Source organism: Zootoca vivipara, chromosome 14 (assembly GCF_965207765.1).
Source record: "Zootoca vivipara chromosome 14, rZooViv2.hap1.1, whole genome shotgun sequence".
NCBI lineage: Eukaryota > Metazoa > Chordata > Lepidosauria > Squamata > Lacertidae > Zootoca > Zootoca vivipara.
The window spans coordinates 10,289,578-10,306,877 of NC_142597.1; positions in this window are offsets into that span (position 1 = coordinate 10,289,578).

Below are 17,300 nucleotides of genomic sequence, written 5' to 3' on the forward strand. Positions count from 1 at the left end.
ACCAGGGGCACAGCCTGGGAATCCTTTTGGACACACAGCTGTCCATGGAGGCACAGGTCAATTCTGTGTTCTACCAGCTCCATCTGGAATGCAGACTGAGATCCGACCTGCCTGCAGACTGTCTCACCAGAGTAGTGCATGCTCTAGTTATCTTCCACTTGGACTGCTGCAATGCGCTCTATGTGGGGCTACCTTTGAAGGTGACCCAGAAACTACAACTGATTCAGAATACAGCAGCTAGACTGGTGACTGGGAGTGGCTGCCGAGACCATGTAACACCAGTCTTGAAAGACCTACATTGGCTCCCAGTACGTTTCTGAGCACAATTCAAAGTGTTGGTGCTGACCTTTAAAGCCCTAAATGGCCTCAAAGGCCCAGTATACCTGAAGGAGCGTCTCTACCCCCATCGTTCAGCCCTGACACTGAGGTCCAGCTCCAAGGGCCTTCTGGCGGGAAGTGAGGTTACAGGGAACCAGGCAGAGGGCCTTCTCAGTAATAGTGCCCACCCTGTGGAATGCCCTCACATCAGATGTCAAGGAAATAACTATCTGTCTCTTAGAAGGCATCTGAAGGCAACCCTGTATCGGGAAATTATTAATGCTTAATGTTTTGCCATTTTTATTTGGTTCTGTAAGCCACCCAGAGTGGCTGGGAAAACCCAGCCAGCTGGGTGGGGTATAAATAATAAAGTTGCTGTTGTTGTTGTTGTTGTTGTTGTCGTCATCGTCATCATCATCATCACTTTGGCTAGCAGAAGCTGGGGGCATTCAGCAGGGAAAATCTATTACCATCATGGCATCCTGGTGAGCTTCCAGAGGCACGTAGGTGCCCGTTGTTTGAATTTTAAAGAAGCTGGTTCTTGAATTTGGCCCTCAAGTTACTGGAACAACATCCTTAGTGTTCCGGGTTGTGACTCTGCAGAGATATTGGAAGAACTTAACAAGGGAACAAGTCATATAAATAACAGGAGACCAAAACCCTGCTCAGCTCCCTGTGGAGAAAATACAGGTAGTTGTCTCCATGGGGAGCTGACCAGGGTCCTGAACTCTTATTACCATCTTGCCATGTCCACTTGTCAAGGTTTAGCAGTTTCTGTGTGAGATCCCAGCCTGGAATAGGAAGCAAGGTTCTTCTAACATTTTTGCATAAAAAACAAACTCCGACTTATCATTCCTGGACGCGGTATGAACTGAAAATATTGTCTCTCTTCCCAGGATCATTTCTCGCACAGATTTCTCCATCCCTAAAAAATTAATTCCTCCCCCAAATGCATTTTTCCTTCAATTAATTGTTCATTCCACCAACGTTCATTCCTCTTCCAGACGCATATTTCCTTCCAAGGGAAAACCCGAATCAAAGAAAGGCACACAAAGACAACAATGCCATCTTAATTTTTTTTTCCTTCTTCCCCCTACAGCACGCTTCTTTATTTAAAATGAGAGGATACATTATAAGGGAATCAAAAATTGTCAGGGGGTGGCATCATCTGGGAGAGGTATCAAACAAAAATAAAGGATTTATACAATTAGCTAGAATTAAACGAAGCTGCATAAACAAGCCTAGCAAAAAAGACTCTGAGAGGGAGGGGAGGGAGGAGCTTTGTAGTGTCTGGTGCTATTTTCTCTTGATGTTTGTTTTTTCTGCATCATGCCAACAATTTATGCCACCTCGGGGATGCTTTGCTAAGGCTATTTTGCAGCAAAATAATAATAATCGCGCTTTAAATATTTTTAGCTGCAGTTTTTAAAAAAAGCAGGAATAGTGGGGTGGGGGGGGTTGTCAGGAATTATTATTCCATGGGCATAATATGGCCTATGTGATGCTCAACTACTCCAGTGCATTTGTGAAACTGCAGAAAGATTTGGAAATAGGGTTCCAAGGAGAGAGCTGGTCAAAGATGCAGCAGTGAAATGGCAGCAAATTTAGGATTGGCACATGCATTAACTTCATCCTTTTCTGACTCATCTCAGTCTTGCAAAATGCATTCCTTGTGACATTTGGCCTAAGCATGCTATTTTTGTGGGGATTTAGCATCATGAATCCAGAGATACTGTGCATGAATACAGGCCTAGTTTCAAGCAATTGGAAGGAAGTGTTACCTCGTTCCCATGCTGCCTTAAATATTGATCTTTAGTATATTTTGCATTCATTTATTTATTTGTATTTGTAATGTTCTATTTGATGTTTTCAGAAGTTTGTAAACCATTTAGAGATTTTCTTTGAGGCGGATAAGCAAATATGTTCATAAGTTAATTGTTTTAGCAAAGGCCATGACGAGCTTGTAGCAGAAGTATTAATAAAATAATACAGAACATTCATCCATAACATAAACTGACATCCATGATGTGAGGGAGAGAAGATACCAGAGACAGCAACAAGCTTAACTCTAGCTGGAGTTCAGATTAAACCTCCAAATGATCAAAACAACTTACAGAGAATTCATCTAATTCCTTTCTCCTGATTTATTTTCTCCAGCTGGTGTGTGGAGGGCCACTCTGTGTGTTATGAAGCTATTATCTAGCACACAAAAGAAACGAGCCATTTCTGCTGAGTTGTACCTGCTTGCTTGTGTGAACAAAGGCTTCAGAAAGCGATTCTGTGAGTTGCCCTGAGATCTTATGATGAAGCGTGGTATATAAATTTAATAAGTAAATGATCTATTGGGTTTCTCTATAAGCTAACAGGCTAACAGATAATAACAGGTCTTCCACCTGAGGTTGACCACAAATACAAATTCTGTCTGTGACAGCCATCCAAGACTGCAGTGGCCATCACCTGGAAACTCAACTCAATAAAGGCATTTCTTAAGGAAGCTGTTGAATTTAGTCACATGTTGTTGTTGTTGTTTAGTCGTTTAGTCGTGTCCGACTCTTCGTGACCCCATGGACCATAGCACGCCAGGCACTCCTGTCTTCCACTGCCTCCCGCAGTTTGGTCAAACTCATGTTCGTAGCTTCGAGAACACTGTCCAACCATCTCGTCCTCTGTCGTCCCCTTCTCCTAGTGCCCTCAATCTTTCCCAACATAACTAGATCTAAAATACTCTGTTCTCGGGAATGGCTACCAAGCAGGAAATTGGGTGTTTCTAATTAGTTGCAGGTCCCTCCTAGATTCTGTCCAGAGGAGTCAAGGCCTTAGTTGACACTTATTCAATGTCAATGAAGAACTCAGTTCTGGAAAATAATAATAGTCTAAAACATATTGACAAACTGTTTTTCAGAGTTAGTTACCACCTAATTTCATATAGCACCGTGCAAGGAAGAGCTCAAATGGCATAGTAACAATTCTTTCAATTAACTGAGCACAGCCCACCCTTGTCTTAATTTTGAATGAAGAAGAGCTGCTCATATTCTTGGTCGTAGAGAGTGTAACTGCTGGGAGATGGGGGAAATATGAAGAATGAAGGTGAAACAAAATCAGATTCACCCTGCAGGGGCAAAAGAGAGAAAGAGAAACAGTCTGACACTTGCATTTATTCACAGTTGTATGCACCCTAAAATGCTAACACCAGATACTCACACATTTCCCATTACAACATTCTATCGCAGCTGTAGCTTTGAAACCCATAAAATGATTCTCCAATAAAACCAACCAGGTGAAATATGCATTAGAACTCAAAATACTCCATACTCAAATGATTTTTTAAAAGAAAAGAAAAAGAAACCCCATTCCTGTTAAACTACAAACATGAAAAACTAGCTCAAATAAGGTCTTGGAAACATTGTGCTCCAACAAGGGCTTTTTCACACATCAATCTTAAATCAGTCTAGGCTGAAATCAATCTAGAATATGAATGTAAGGCCTCCGTTAGCTTGAATGGGCATTCTGTGCCTCGCATGCATTCCTCCTTTTCATTGATATTCACATGAACATTAAACAGCCCAGGAGTGGTTCAAAGGTGCTTATTAGCATCACATGGAAAAACAAACTTAGGTTTTTATGTATCTCTAGGGGAAAGGAGCTTCAAGCGGCGGGTCGGGTACTCAGAACAAGCCTCAATGCCTGCTTGAACTTCACCTGGGGGAGCACTGCCCCTATGCTCGAGATAGCTGGCTATGAAAGATCTTGCTGCAATGAGTGAATAAGCCCTTTCCCAGAGAGAGCCTATCAACTGGAACAGGGTTGGTGCTCAGCAGCCCTTTCTGATATTCTAAACCACTATGATTTTGTACTGAATTGTATTGTTTTTGTTTCCTGTCCTATTTAGATACTCTTCTTTCTTCTTCTTCTTTGGTGATCACTCGTAACCGAGTAAGATTGTCTTCCATAAACACAGTTTTAACAATTAGTCTGTAAGTGACTGTGGAGGCTAATTCTGGATCCACACGTCCCTCCACAGTGGGGGCATTGGTTTCCTGACGGGAGTTGATCACGGTGATTTGCCAAGCATGTCTTCCTCTTAGCATGTTTCTCCCTTGCGTCCTGAGTTCGAGTGTCTTCAAAGCCCATGACACCTTTGGTAAAGGCTGTTCTCCAATTGGAGCACTCACAGGCAAGAGTTCCCAAATTGTTGGTGTTTATACTACATTTTTAAAAAAATTGCCTTGCGACAGTCTTTAAACCTCTTTTGTTGACCACCAGCATTATGCATTCCATTTTTAAGTATGGAATAGAGTAGTTGCTTTGGAAGACCGTAATCAGGCATCTTATTGCAATGCTCACTAATTTTAACGATATTGCTACTTTTTTGTGGGCCACTTTTAGTTCAATATCGTCGTTTGAAAAGCAGGATATAAATATTAAACCAAATCAAAAGAGGTATTTAACTGTACCTGTTAAAAATGTGATGTAGCATAAGAGAAAAGACAGGGCTGGGGAACCTTTTGCAATCCTAGGGCCACATGCCCTCCCCTTAGTAACCTTTTCTTGGGGGGTGGTCCATGGGGATGTGGCCCACAAAAATCACTAAAGACATATAGCATAAAACAATAAAACAGCAGTAGCAGAGCAGGTCAAACAAGAAAATCCCTTTAATGCCAGGGCAAAACCATAGTTCACTGCAAATTTCCAACGATCCTGTGAGGGAATCTAGGTGATCGATTGAGCTGGCCCAGTCTATGCTGTTAATTTTATGTTATTCTCAGTTTTTCGTGTTTCCAGTCTTAAATTTTGTTCTCCACATTTCCTCATCAGTTTGTGATTTATTTATTTTTAAAGTTATCATATAATAGTGGAGCCAATGGTCCAGAAGGTGATTTCTGTGCATGCTGGTGTAGGGAAGTCAGGAGCAGATGAGACATGTCTGCCTGGGAAGGTAGCCCATCTAGGAGAAGGAAAAGTCTTATCCTAAACCTCTGCTGCCTAGCAGGATATGCTCAGGAGAAGAAAAGGCTAAAGAGTAAATCCTACACAAATCCGGAGTGGAGTCCTTAAGACGGTCGGATGGCGCCTTGTATGCCTCCTTCCAGCAACTCCAGCAGCCAAGCTGGTGCCCAGCATATTGCTCTGCTTTCCTTTGGACCACATCAGCGAGGCTGAGAAGGGGTTTTTGCTGTCTGGGCAGCCCAGGACTTCCACCCACAACACCCAGGTTTGTGCCCCGAGGAGGTCACTGCAGTGCTGTTCACCCAGCTGTTCGCCTTCACTCCTGGAGGTGAACTCCACTGTCTCTTGAGACCGACAGAAGCAAACTGTAGCATATGCATTTTTGTACACGATGTGGAAAAAATCAAAGAAGTGCAATTTTTTAAAGCATGGCCGTTTACGCTTTGGAAGGTGTGAATGAGGTATGTTGGCTTTCAAATATTTAACTTGATCAAATTCCTCCCCATCTCTAGCCCAGGGACAAAGGCCCAGTCAGCCCTATCCTCCAGTCTCCCAACTAGCAAATGCCCTCCAGCAATTGATGCCATCACCCCTGCTTTTTTTGGGGGGGGAAGCTAGAACCACACTCCAACATATTTCTATCCTACTTCACCACTATACTTAATGTGTAATTTGGCCCCAAATTGAATGCTGGGATCTGAACGTAGAACAAGATATTTCCCCTGCACGATCTCGATGGTTTCCCGTTTCTTGCCATTACTAGGGGACTCTATTTATACAGGTCCTCTGTCGCCAATTACAAGGGGTACCAAAGAATGAGAAAATATTTCTCCCCAAACCAGACAGTACCGGCCTGCTAAAAGCCTGACAACAAGCCTCAGTGGTGTCATTCAAGCTGAGTGGCAGCTGAACGTTGAAGGCACAGTAAATTGGAAACCACTTAGAAGTAATTGGAATATTTTAATTTCATAGCTGGGCAGAAAAGAAATTACATTCTTCTGTGAAAAGATAGTTTAAAAAAAAACAACCAAAAAACTAGCCCTCTGAAATATGCTCTGGAATGTTTGCACTGAGGCAGCAAAAAACAAAGTTTAGTTTGTTGTAAAAGTGCAGGGGAGAAATTTATTTTGGGAAATTAAAATGGCAGCTCCCTGACATATCCAGTGGGCACTGATTGGAGAATGGCACAAGGGCAGGAGGGAGCCATTGTTTAAAGTGAGACCCATCAGACAGTGGGAGACGGCCCTGCCTGGGAACTTCCTGACATTTCTGGATGCTGATACTAGGGCAGTTCGGCAGAATAAAACCCAGTTCAATGAACTGCTCCACAGCAGCTGCAGAAAAAGGAGAATCAAGGGTACAAATGCCAGAAGGCAAAGGCAGCAATTGAGATGGGTTGTGTTCAAGCAAGTGTAAGCAAAACATTTGAACCAGGCTATTATTGGATTCTTCCTGTGGAACACCCTCCCATCAGACGTCAAAAAGATAAACAACTGTACAATTTCCCCAAGACATCTGAAGGCAGCCCTGTAGCGGGAAGCTTTTAATGTTTGATGTCTCAATCAATGCCCGGGGCATTATTGAGTTTAACACTGACCCAGTGCAGTCATAGTGCACTTGTGAAGTTCACATACCCAAGGTTTTTCTACCACCAAGGGAGTATTCCTTCCAATCCTTTGCTTTGGGGCCACAGGTGGAGCCTGTAAATGGGCCCAGAAGTGGGGAGGACCCAATCCCTCCTGCCTTAGGAAACAACCTTGCCCAGACTAATTATGCTTATTTGGCTGTTTGCAGATCCTCTGTGTTGTTATATTTGAATTAATATCACCTTTTCCACAGTTATGCTTCCTTACGTCTTCTTTAAGGGTGTGCTGGCAATTCCACCTTAAAAAGAGAAATGGACTTTTTGTAGCTAAGAAGTACCTTGAAGTGTATTGAGTGAACATATAGTTAATGGGCAAATGTTAAAGCACTAGGGCTGTGCATCAGATTTGGCCATAGCTGTCAGGTTCTCCCTTTTTTAAAAGGGAAATTCCCTTATGCTGAATAGGCTTCCTCGTGAGAAAAGGGAAAACTTGACAGCTATGGATTTGGCTGAGTCCAGGGTGAAATCATGGCTATTCAGAGAGATGCAGGTATTGGTCGTCAGGCTGAGATTGCTATGAGTCCTTGTGGGCCAGGTTAGATGGCTCAGAGTGATCCGAGGATGCTGGGGCGAGGCATCAGGCAGAAAGTAGATGTGGGGATCAGTTAGGAAAACCTGCATAAAGGCTGGGACCCACCTGACCATGGGCTGCATCTCCCCAGAAGAAGGTTGGAGCCTGATACTTGTTGAGTGGGGGCATCAATCCTGTTGGGGGCTCACTCACAATCAGCTTCCTCGTAGAGTTCTCACTTGTAAATGAGCACCCTGCAGAAGTGAACCGCTCTTCTCTCACTTGGCGTTGGGGAGATGCAATGACTCCTTGCCCCACCTGACCGTGTGTTTAATTTTTAAGTTTATAAATATAAAGATCAGGACAGGTTGGCCTGTCGGAGGGGGCAGACTAGAGGCACAGGGGAGAGGGCAGGGCAAGAGGGCTGTGTGTAGCCCTAATGAACACTCTGCAAGCAAATTAGGATGGATCCAGGCTGACTGCTCTTTTTCACAGAACCTCCCTGCAAACAAATCAGAATGAATGCTGGGTGTAGGGCAGTATATAAATTCAAAAAATAATGTTAATAAAGACTAGCGTAAGAGCTTTTGCCCTACTTATGGGCTGCTGGAAGCATATGATTGTCCACTAAGAAAACAGGATGGTAGATTAGATGGTCTCATGTTAAGCATAAGAACATAAACTCTCTTTATGTTCTTATGCTTAACCTTGGCTGGCCCAGACCCTAAGTCAAGCGCTCTTCAAGGGGTCTTCTAAGGCCTTGCCCAGGCAGATGGCTGCAAGCATACTTGTATTGTAGCTCTCAGAGCAGCCCTATGAAAAGCATTCCATCATCATTCACCCGAGAGTTTTTCTCATATATATCTATGTAGTATTCAATTTCACCTTCCCTGATAAAGCTTGCTGCTGCTCTTATCATTTCATTAAATGCACAGCAACAGATGGTAGAAGTCAGCATTTTTATTCAACCCGATATTGGAAATACGTGTGTGTGTGTGTGTGATTCCACTGTAAATCATTTCAAAGGGGGTGGAATTAAGAGCAGGGTGGGTTGTAAACAAAGCATCATAAAAACTCTATATACAGTACAGCAGAACTGGTAATGGAGGTGGTGAGGAAATGGGAGGAAAACTACCTAATTAGAAAGAATGACTGGATGGAGATCTGGCCATTGACTTCAGACAGTGTGTGAAACCCTATGAAAACTAACTTGTGGAAAGGGATGGTTGAGAAATCTGTTCAGTTTGCATTTAAATGAGAACCTACCTGATTTGCACTTTCTAAACCATCACAAAACCCCAAACACAGCTATCCCTTGGAATCTGCACTTCTCTGAAGTTTGGGATACAGCACTCCAGCTGAAAAAAATGAGGATATTGCAGGGAAGTGCACACACCGAGTGAAAATAATGTACAAAAATGCATTGTGTTGGTTCAAGGGTGGGGAACCACTAGACCATGTGCCTAATTAGGCCTGGCATGGCTCCCCATTTGGCCAACAAGCCCGCTCCCCCAAAACGACACCCCCATGCCCCGCATGCATGTGCCATGTGTGAAGCCTTAAAGTGTCATTCAAATTGCCCATTGCGGCCACTGCTGACCTGCTGCATACAAAAGTACATTGGATAAGAGGAAATTGTATAAACATGCATGCATATTAGGAGAAATTTGCACTAAAATGCTGGCAATTTTTCATGGGGACTTTTGGAAACCGGTGCAGAAATGTGTCGGACTGAATTCAAGTTTGAAAAAAGTGAGAAACATAGAAACTGAAACTGACGGATTCACTCATCTCGAAACCCAACGCCAAGAGAATAGCTCTTTATCACTCTCCCTAACTGAAAAATAGAGACACACCAGTGTTCTCATGCCAAGAGGCATTGCTGAATGACTGCCCTTCTCTCCTCCCCCTTGAACTCTAAACATGCTTCTTGCTTCACCAGAAGATAGAGAGGTGAGTGCGAAAACTAGCTTACTGTAGAAAGGTGAATAATTATGTTCATTGCTCCACCCACTTTTGTATCTGCTCCCACCCAACCTAAGAGAGGAATGCAACCCTTAGGTGGGATTGCATTCCCAACCCCTCGTCTAGACATCAAGATCAACACTTGCATTGTATCAATTTTGTCCTATACAATGGTACCTCCGGTTGCGGATGGGATCCATTCCAGAGCTCTGGTCAGATCCCGAGGTTTCCACAACTGGAGGGACCACTTCTGCGCATGCGCACGTGTTGAAACCCAGAAAAATACTTCCAGGTTTGCCACATTTGCATCCTGAAGGATACGCAACCAGAGGTGTACGTATCCAGAGGTACCACTGTATTCCCCAGTATTGCCTCCTATTGGCAGTGGCTCCACAGGGGAATCTGGCAAATGGTTTTTTTCCTACTCACATCCATTTTACTCACGCTGTTACTGATCATTTTTAACTGAGGATGCGGGCAAAGTATGTGCTCTACCACTGAGCTACAGTCTCACCCTAAATAGGAACCATCGAAGGGTGTGTGTTTACTCGCACGAGCCCCAGGAAACCTGCGGGGTGTCAGAAAGGGAGAAGTGGGGCAGAGATTCCCAGCTGATACACTGCCTCCCTGAGTTCCAACTATGAGCAATGCAAAGCCGTAGCTACAGATGGGGCGGAGGGGGCCTAGTCAGGTGTTTTGCCCCAGGTGAAGCCTCCAGAGGGGCACCATTGAGACTCCCAGTGTGTGTGTGTGTGCGCGCACGCACGCACGCAAATGCCCATTGGGGGTGCCAAACTAGGTCTTTGACCTGGGTAAAATAAACCAAGTTTCACCCCTGAGCAATTAAGTTATTTCATTTTTTTATATATAATCTATTTTTATTAATTTTCCAATTAAAAAACCATTATCAATCAAACCGAATGTTATGCCAAATCATCTAAAATTTTCGGGGTTCCCATGCTTCAAAAAATTGGGGATTCCTCGCAACTGCCCACTGCCGTCTTTTTCTAAAGTCCAAATCGTCACTCAAAGTCTATAATAGTCCCGATCTTTCCCCTACAATCACAAAGATGTTTTCCTCTTTCATCCGATTTTTCCCCAGCTGCTGAGATAAGTATCAAACGAGATTTCACATATATTCTTTCTCCTGTGTGAGTTTTAATCAGTCCGGCCTCCCCATAAATCTTCTTGATCTGGAGCGTCCCTGTTGCGTCGGTCTTTCAACACGGAGCAGCGCCATCTTAGAAAGCTCAAATCACTTTCGCTTTCTTCTCATAACTTTGTAGATTAACGATCTTTATAAAATTTACGGCTTTTCCAGGCAAAAGACCCAGCCGTCACATTATGCATAAACTCTTGATAAATTAGTGGCTCTCCTTGCCCTATAGCTGAACTTAGCTTCAGGCCGCTGTTCAAATTCAAAGTGCGTCACACCTCATAAATCCTCCGAACGCTTTGCAGGCACTCCTTCTATCCAATTAGAGGGGGGCTTCTCTCTTCAACAGTTTTACATCTTCAAAAAATATACTCAATATCAACAGTTTATAAAATTCATTACTCACACAGATATCTTTTATTTCTCGTTTGTTCCAAACAAACAAGGACATCACGTCCGGGAAGGTATGGAGTAACTCGTAGAGTATATGAAAAAAAATAAAAAAGCTCACTTCCCTTGTCGTTTCGTCCCCATCAATCCTTCTTCCAGATAAAATACAGCCTCGACTTCTCACCCTCAGCAGCGTAAATTCCTTGGCAGTAAACAGAGCTTCTGCCCCTCCTTCTGAAGCATGTCCATGAATTTAAACCTAATTATCTTCTTTAATCATGGAGATCCCACCATGCAGGTTAGCGTCCGGGAGTTCCGACTCCTCATAAGTGCTTTCAGCCCAAGCCCCCCCCCACTCCTTGAACAGTCGGAGTGGGTTTGGGGGCATCGCAGGCCAGCGGCCCCTCTCCGTAACCCCCGGAGAGGTAGGGGGGTTGCCATTTACTCCCCTAGCAACCGCCAAATTCCTCATGAAGGTCGGAGGGATGGAAAAAAGGTCAGCCATTCCTGCAGGCGGAACCGGAAGCACAATTAAGTTATTTCAAAAGCTCCTTTATGCCTGGCCCTTGCGTGCCAAGGCCCCATGAACCACAGTTCCCTAGTAGATAATAAACACACATACACAAGGATTTTGGTTTATGGGTTCAAATAGGCCACACCTTTATTGGTTACAGTTGTGAGCGATTTGGCTTAGGCATTGATTGAAGCCAGGCAATATCTTGACTCCCGCCCGCCTGCAGGCAGTCCAACTAAGGGTAAACCACCAGTAGGGGAGCTCTATGACTTACATCAAATAGGGTCACCCCGAGGGGTTGTGGCATGGCCCTAGCCCACATCTGGACATCAGACAGATCCCCCCCCCCCGGATTCCTTTAACAGGATACCGTTAATGAGGAGGGGCAGGCGGAAGCTACAACCTCCCCTCTATCCAAACAAAGGCTTACCCAATGCCTAACCTCACAAAGTTGGGACGATTGCTACCAGGTAGGTGAAAACCAAATGGCTGGTGCCAATTTGCCAAGCAGAAAAAAATTCCTACACGGCCCCAACAATATGGCGGCCAAAAGTTATCCATAGCAAGGTAAAAAAAAAAAGGCATAAAAAAGAGGGCAGGTGGGGAGGGACATCCAACAGAAGGGGTGAGAGAGGAAGGCACCCTGGCTATGCCGTGGTTAAATCTCTCGCGGCCATGCCCATTACCAGTGCTGATTGGCCAGTGGGACCATGTTGGGTGTGGCCCTGCCCAATGCTGGTGACATGGCCAGGGCGGCGTGTGAAAGGGGGTATCAATCTCCGCACTCGCACCAGATCACTGTCAGGTTCTGGATGCCCAGCCGCACTGCTGCCCACCAGAAACGGTGAGCGGTCTTTTCGGTCTCTGTCTATCACGTTACTTTTTGGCAAAACTGTGAAGCGGTGAGATTGCTCTCATCTTGGACCTGTCAGGCCATCAAAGCTATATAATCAACACCAGTGCCCTTCACCTGTCTGATCACACCTGGCACAGACCCTTCAAGAAGGCTCTCTCTACTCTGCACTTGAGTTCAGCCTTGACTTCAAGCTGCAGACTTAGGGAGCCCAGCTTTTCCTTCAAGCAGGCATCTTCTAACAGTCTTGACCATTTAATTTATCATTCAGATTGTCCGCAATGCAACATAGGATAAAGAAAAGGAAGTGTCGTAGCTCAGTGGTAGAGCATCTGCTCTGCATGCAGAACCAGAAGCACTGACCCATGGTTCTGTATTTATGATGGGAAGAGGAATATAATGCATATTTTTTTTCATTTTTGAAGCATTGCAGACATGACAATAATATGAGTGGATCTTTACAGAGGATGCTACTACGATGAATAGGTGTTTCTAATTAGTTGCATGAATAGCAAGGAATTAGTTGAAGATTTTCTTATTGCAACACAATTTGCAATAAAAATGTTGGGCTAGCAGGATTTGGCAGGAGCTAATCTGAATTATTGGTTTGCAAAGGTATGGGATGTCATTGCTTGAAATATTCACATTTGAATTAAGAGTTCTTAGAGGTCAAACTAAAAAAAAATTAATTTTGATATAGTATGATTTTGTAACATATGTGACTAACAAGAACGTGAGTGGTTCCCATTTCCAGCCTTTAAAGGAATTTGAATTATCTGCCTTGGAGCATGAGACTCTTAATCTCAGGGTTGTGGGTCTGAGCCCCATATTGGGCAAAAGATTCCTGCATTGCAGGGGGTTGGACTAGATTACCCTCGTGGTCCCTTCAAATTCTATAATTCTGTGAGTTCTCTCAGTGTTCATACCTCTTTATATTGTTTCCTGTTGCCCCTATAACATAAAACAAAAAAAATGGAAAAGTTATTAAAAATTGCATCAAATGCTTACCTGATGTACTTGCCTGAATAGATCCCTTACCAAAGGTGTACTGTTCATTATTTGCTTGCCCAGAAAGTTAACCGTAGTTTAAGTTTAATTTGTTGCAATTAGGTTTAATTTTCCTTTGTTATATAGTTTATACTAAAATGTATCTTTCTTTTTCTGCATGTTAAAAATCAATCAAAAGATTGTTTTAAAAATATTGCTAAATAAGACTCATATAGCGGAGGTGGGCATGTTATTTTTGGCAGAAACTCGGGGGACACCTGCCATGGCCAGAATAATCTCACCAGATGGTTTAAGCACCATTGCTGTCGGAGAGCGATAAAGTCATAACCACTTAATATGTGTGCATGTTAAATTAAAGCGGCTGCACAATTTCATTAGCCTCTGGCTGCCAGTCAACTTGGGGATATGAGCTTTTAACTTATCAATAAACCCAAATCTCTAGGATTAGGGATAAACGCTTAATGCAATCAAGGTTTGCTGGGTGGGGGGGAGAGATGCTTCTGATTTCATGGTAATCAGGCAATTATAATGTCACAAGCACTGTGGGGGGCAGTTTTTTCTCGTTATCCATTTTTCTTGAGGGGTCTGGAGAAAGGTTTTTGACATACAGTTCGTGTGTGTGTGTGTGTGTAAAGGACAGTATTCATCATTGCACAAGGGAAGCTTTTTAAAAAAGGCTTTCCGTACTTTAAGAGTTAGCCCTATTTGGCACCAATTTGAAGTTCGCCTCTGTCTTTGTGAGCATGTGGTAAAGAAGCAATGCATGTGCATAGAACTGTATATACATCAATGACACATACTGTATGGCTGGATGGGGGTTTGATAGCTCCTTCTTCCCCAAAGGCCCCTAAATAATATAGCAGTAGTAGTAGTAGTAAGGATTGGGGTGTTATGTATTCAGTGGTCTGTGTTTGCCTGAGCTTGATAGTCTGGACTAAGGATTCTGAGCTCCTGTGTCATGATTCGATACATGATGTCCAATCACAGAACATTTCAGGATTTGGGCCTCTGCCATTGGCCCTTGAACTCTGAGTCATGATTCACAGTTTGGAAGTTTAGACACCCAAACACGTTAAGAGTGGGAGTGGCCAAGGCTTTCAGGAATGTATATAAGCAGTTGCTTTGCCTCTGTTTCCCAGTTATGTAGTTCAAGAAGGGTTCTTGCTGTTATCACTGTGTCTTGCCTCGTGGGAACCCACCTACACTATGATGGGGAACCTAGGAAACTGCCTTAAATTGAGTCAGACCATTGGTCCATCCACTTCAGTGTTGTCTGCACTGACTGGCAGTGTCTCTCCAGAGTTTCAGATGAGAGATATTCCCAGTCCTACCTGGAGATGTTGGGGGTTGAACCTGGGGCTTTGTGTGTGTGAAGCAGAAGCTCAGCCACTGAGCTATGGCTAGCAGTATTGGGCTCCTACATCTTATAGCCCAGCTCTGGAAGGACCGCATCTTACAAGCGATGTCACTAGAGCACTTCTCCCTCCCCATTCCTCCCCCTGCCACATCCTTTCTTCCACCCTCTTCTCAGCACAGGCACGATTCCTTGCGTTATTAATATGAATTGCCTGTCACACTAATAAATGAAAAGCGGCAGCTATAATAGCCCATCAGCCTAAGCCCAGAACTCCAGCTGGGAGCTTTGTCAGAGTGACCTGGAAAGAACAACAAGAGCGTCAAACAAGCATGCATCTCTCTCTCTCACACACACACACAAACACACACCACACACACTTTGTGCACAAACCACTTCCAATGGCAGTGCTTTAGATGGGGCTGGCTTGCCAGAGGCAGTCTCTGTCCATCTTCATTTGCAGAGCTCAGCCAAGACTTGCACTCTTCACGGGACTCAAAATCATCTGTAATTCCCATCATGAAATCTGCCACTCTTTAATATCACCTTCCCCCCTCTCTCTCTGCCAACCCCAGCCTTCTGAAGGTCTTACACTCCCTCACACCTCTTGCTTTTTCTGTGCTTATTATTGTCTGTCCACAGAACACTCTTTGTTTATTATTATTATTATTATTATTATTAGTAGTAGTAGTAGTAGTAGTATTGCATTCATATCCCACCTCTACAAGGAGCTCGAGGTGGTGCAAAAGGTTCTCTGCCTCCTCAGTTAATCCTCACAACAACCTTGTGAGGTAGGTGAGCCTGAGAGGCAGCGGCTGGTCCAAGGTCACCAAGTGAGCTTCACGCCCCAATGGGGATTTGAACCCTGGTCTCCCAGGCCTTATAGTCCAACACTCTGACCTCTACACCATACTGGCACCATTACTATGCACAAGGTGGCTTTCAAGCTGAAGGAACCACAAAGATTGTACACCTTACAACAATCTGATCCAATACAAAAATGTCATAATAAAAACACAACATTCGACTTGGGTCGAATAAAGCAATATTCAATCAACCATTACACTAGCACACAATAAAATTAAATATCAGCAAATAATAATCAAATAGAAATTCACTCTCAACCATTTACAATAATTTCTCAACGAGGATCAATAAAAAAATAACAGCAGGGAGTCGTCCCATCCCCATGAACTTTTCAGTTGCCCTTTTCTGAACCTTTTCCAACTCTACAATGGCAGCCTACCCCTGAAGGAGCGTCTCCACCCTCATCATTCAGCCCGGACACTGAGGTCCAGCTCCGAGGGCCTTCTGGCGGCTCCCTCCCTGCGAGAAGTGAGGTTACAGGTAACCAGGCAGAGGGCCTTCTCGGTAGTGGCGCCTGCCCTGTGGAATGCCCTCCCAACAGATGTCAAGGAAATAAAAAACTATCTGACTTTTAGAAGACATTTGAAGGCAACCCTGTTTAGGGAAGTTTTTAATGTTTGATGTTTTATTGTGTTTCTTATATTCTCTTGGGAGCCTCCCAGAGTGGCTGGGGAAACCCAGCCAAATGGGCAGGGTATAAATAATAAATTAGTAGTAGTAGTAGTAGTAGTAGTAGTAGTAGTAGTAGTAGTAGTAATATTTCGTGGTGAGCAGCAGTTGCAGGTGGTTGCAACACTTCCTTCACCCCATGGAGCCTTGCCATTGTTCTGCAGCCATTGCTGCACACTCCCAGCTATCACAGAGCATCACAGACACCAGCCTTTTCCATCTCTACAATACCCTTTTTGCGATGAGGCAACCAGAACTGTAAACCATATTCCAGATGTGATCACATCATAGATTTGTATAGCGGCATTATTATTTTACAGTTCTATTTTCAGTTCCTTTCTTAGCGCGGGACCTGCCTTTTTCACAGGGCGACACACTGGAAAAAGACCAGCCCAACAATAATTTAAGCAGAATTCCACCCACATGCATACGGCTCACCCTGTTTTCAGATGCTTAGACAAAGCGAATTTGAGAATGCCATTTAATATATGATCAAGCAGGTGCATACTTTTAAAAACAACCCCAAAATAGCTCATAAATATAAAGGGATATATAAAAAAGGGAAAGTATGTGGCTCCCAGCATGCTGAAGGGAAGTATATTGAAGTGACAGTTCTAACGAAAACGTGTTCTCCTCGGTGACACCAGGATCCAAACAAAGCATAGTAAAACATTTTACTTAAGGGGGTGGGAGGATAAATAAGGAATAAAGCATGGTGTACCGTTAAAAATGATGCATGGTTGGGATGTGGTATTACACGACAGGGACCTGGGAAGGTGGAGCCATGTTGTGACATGTTGATGTTCTCTCTGTGAGAGAACAGTAATCCATCCCATGATTTAAAACAGGGTTGGGGAACCCATGAGCCCTCCCATCAGTTCCGGCTGTCTGTTGCATCCCTTGCCGGCTATGCAGTGGAGCTCAAGGTCTGAAGCAGAAAACCTCTTGCATGCACAGGGACTCCCAGCATGGTTTAGGGGCTGATCATGCAGGGTTCCAAATCGTGTGAGGAATCTAGGCGTATACATCGGGCTCCTTCCTGCAGACACTGAGTCCCAATGCATCAGCCGTGAGGCTGAACCATACAACAGGAACAGCCTTCC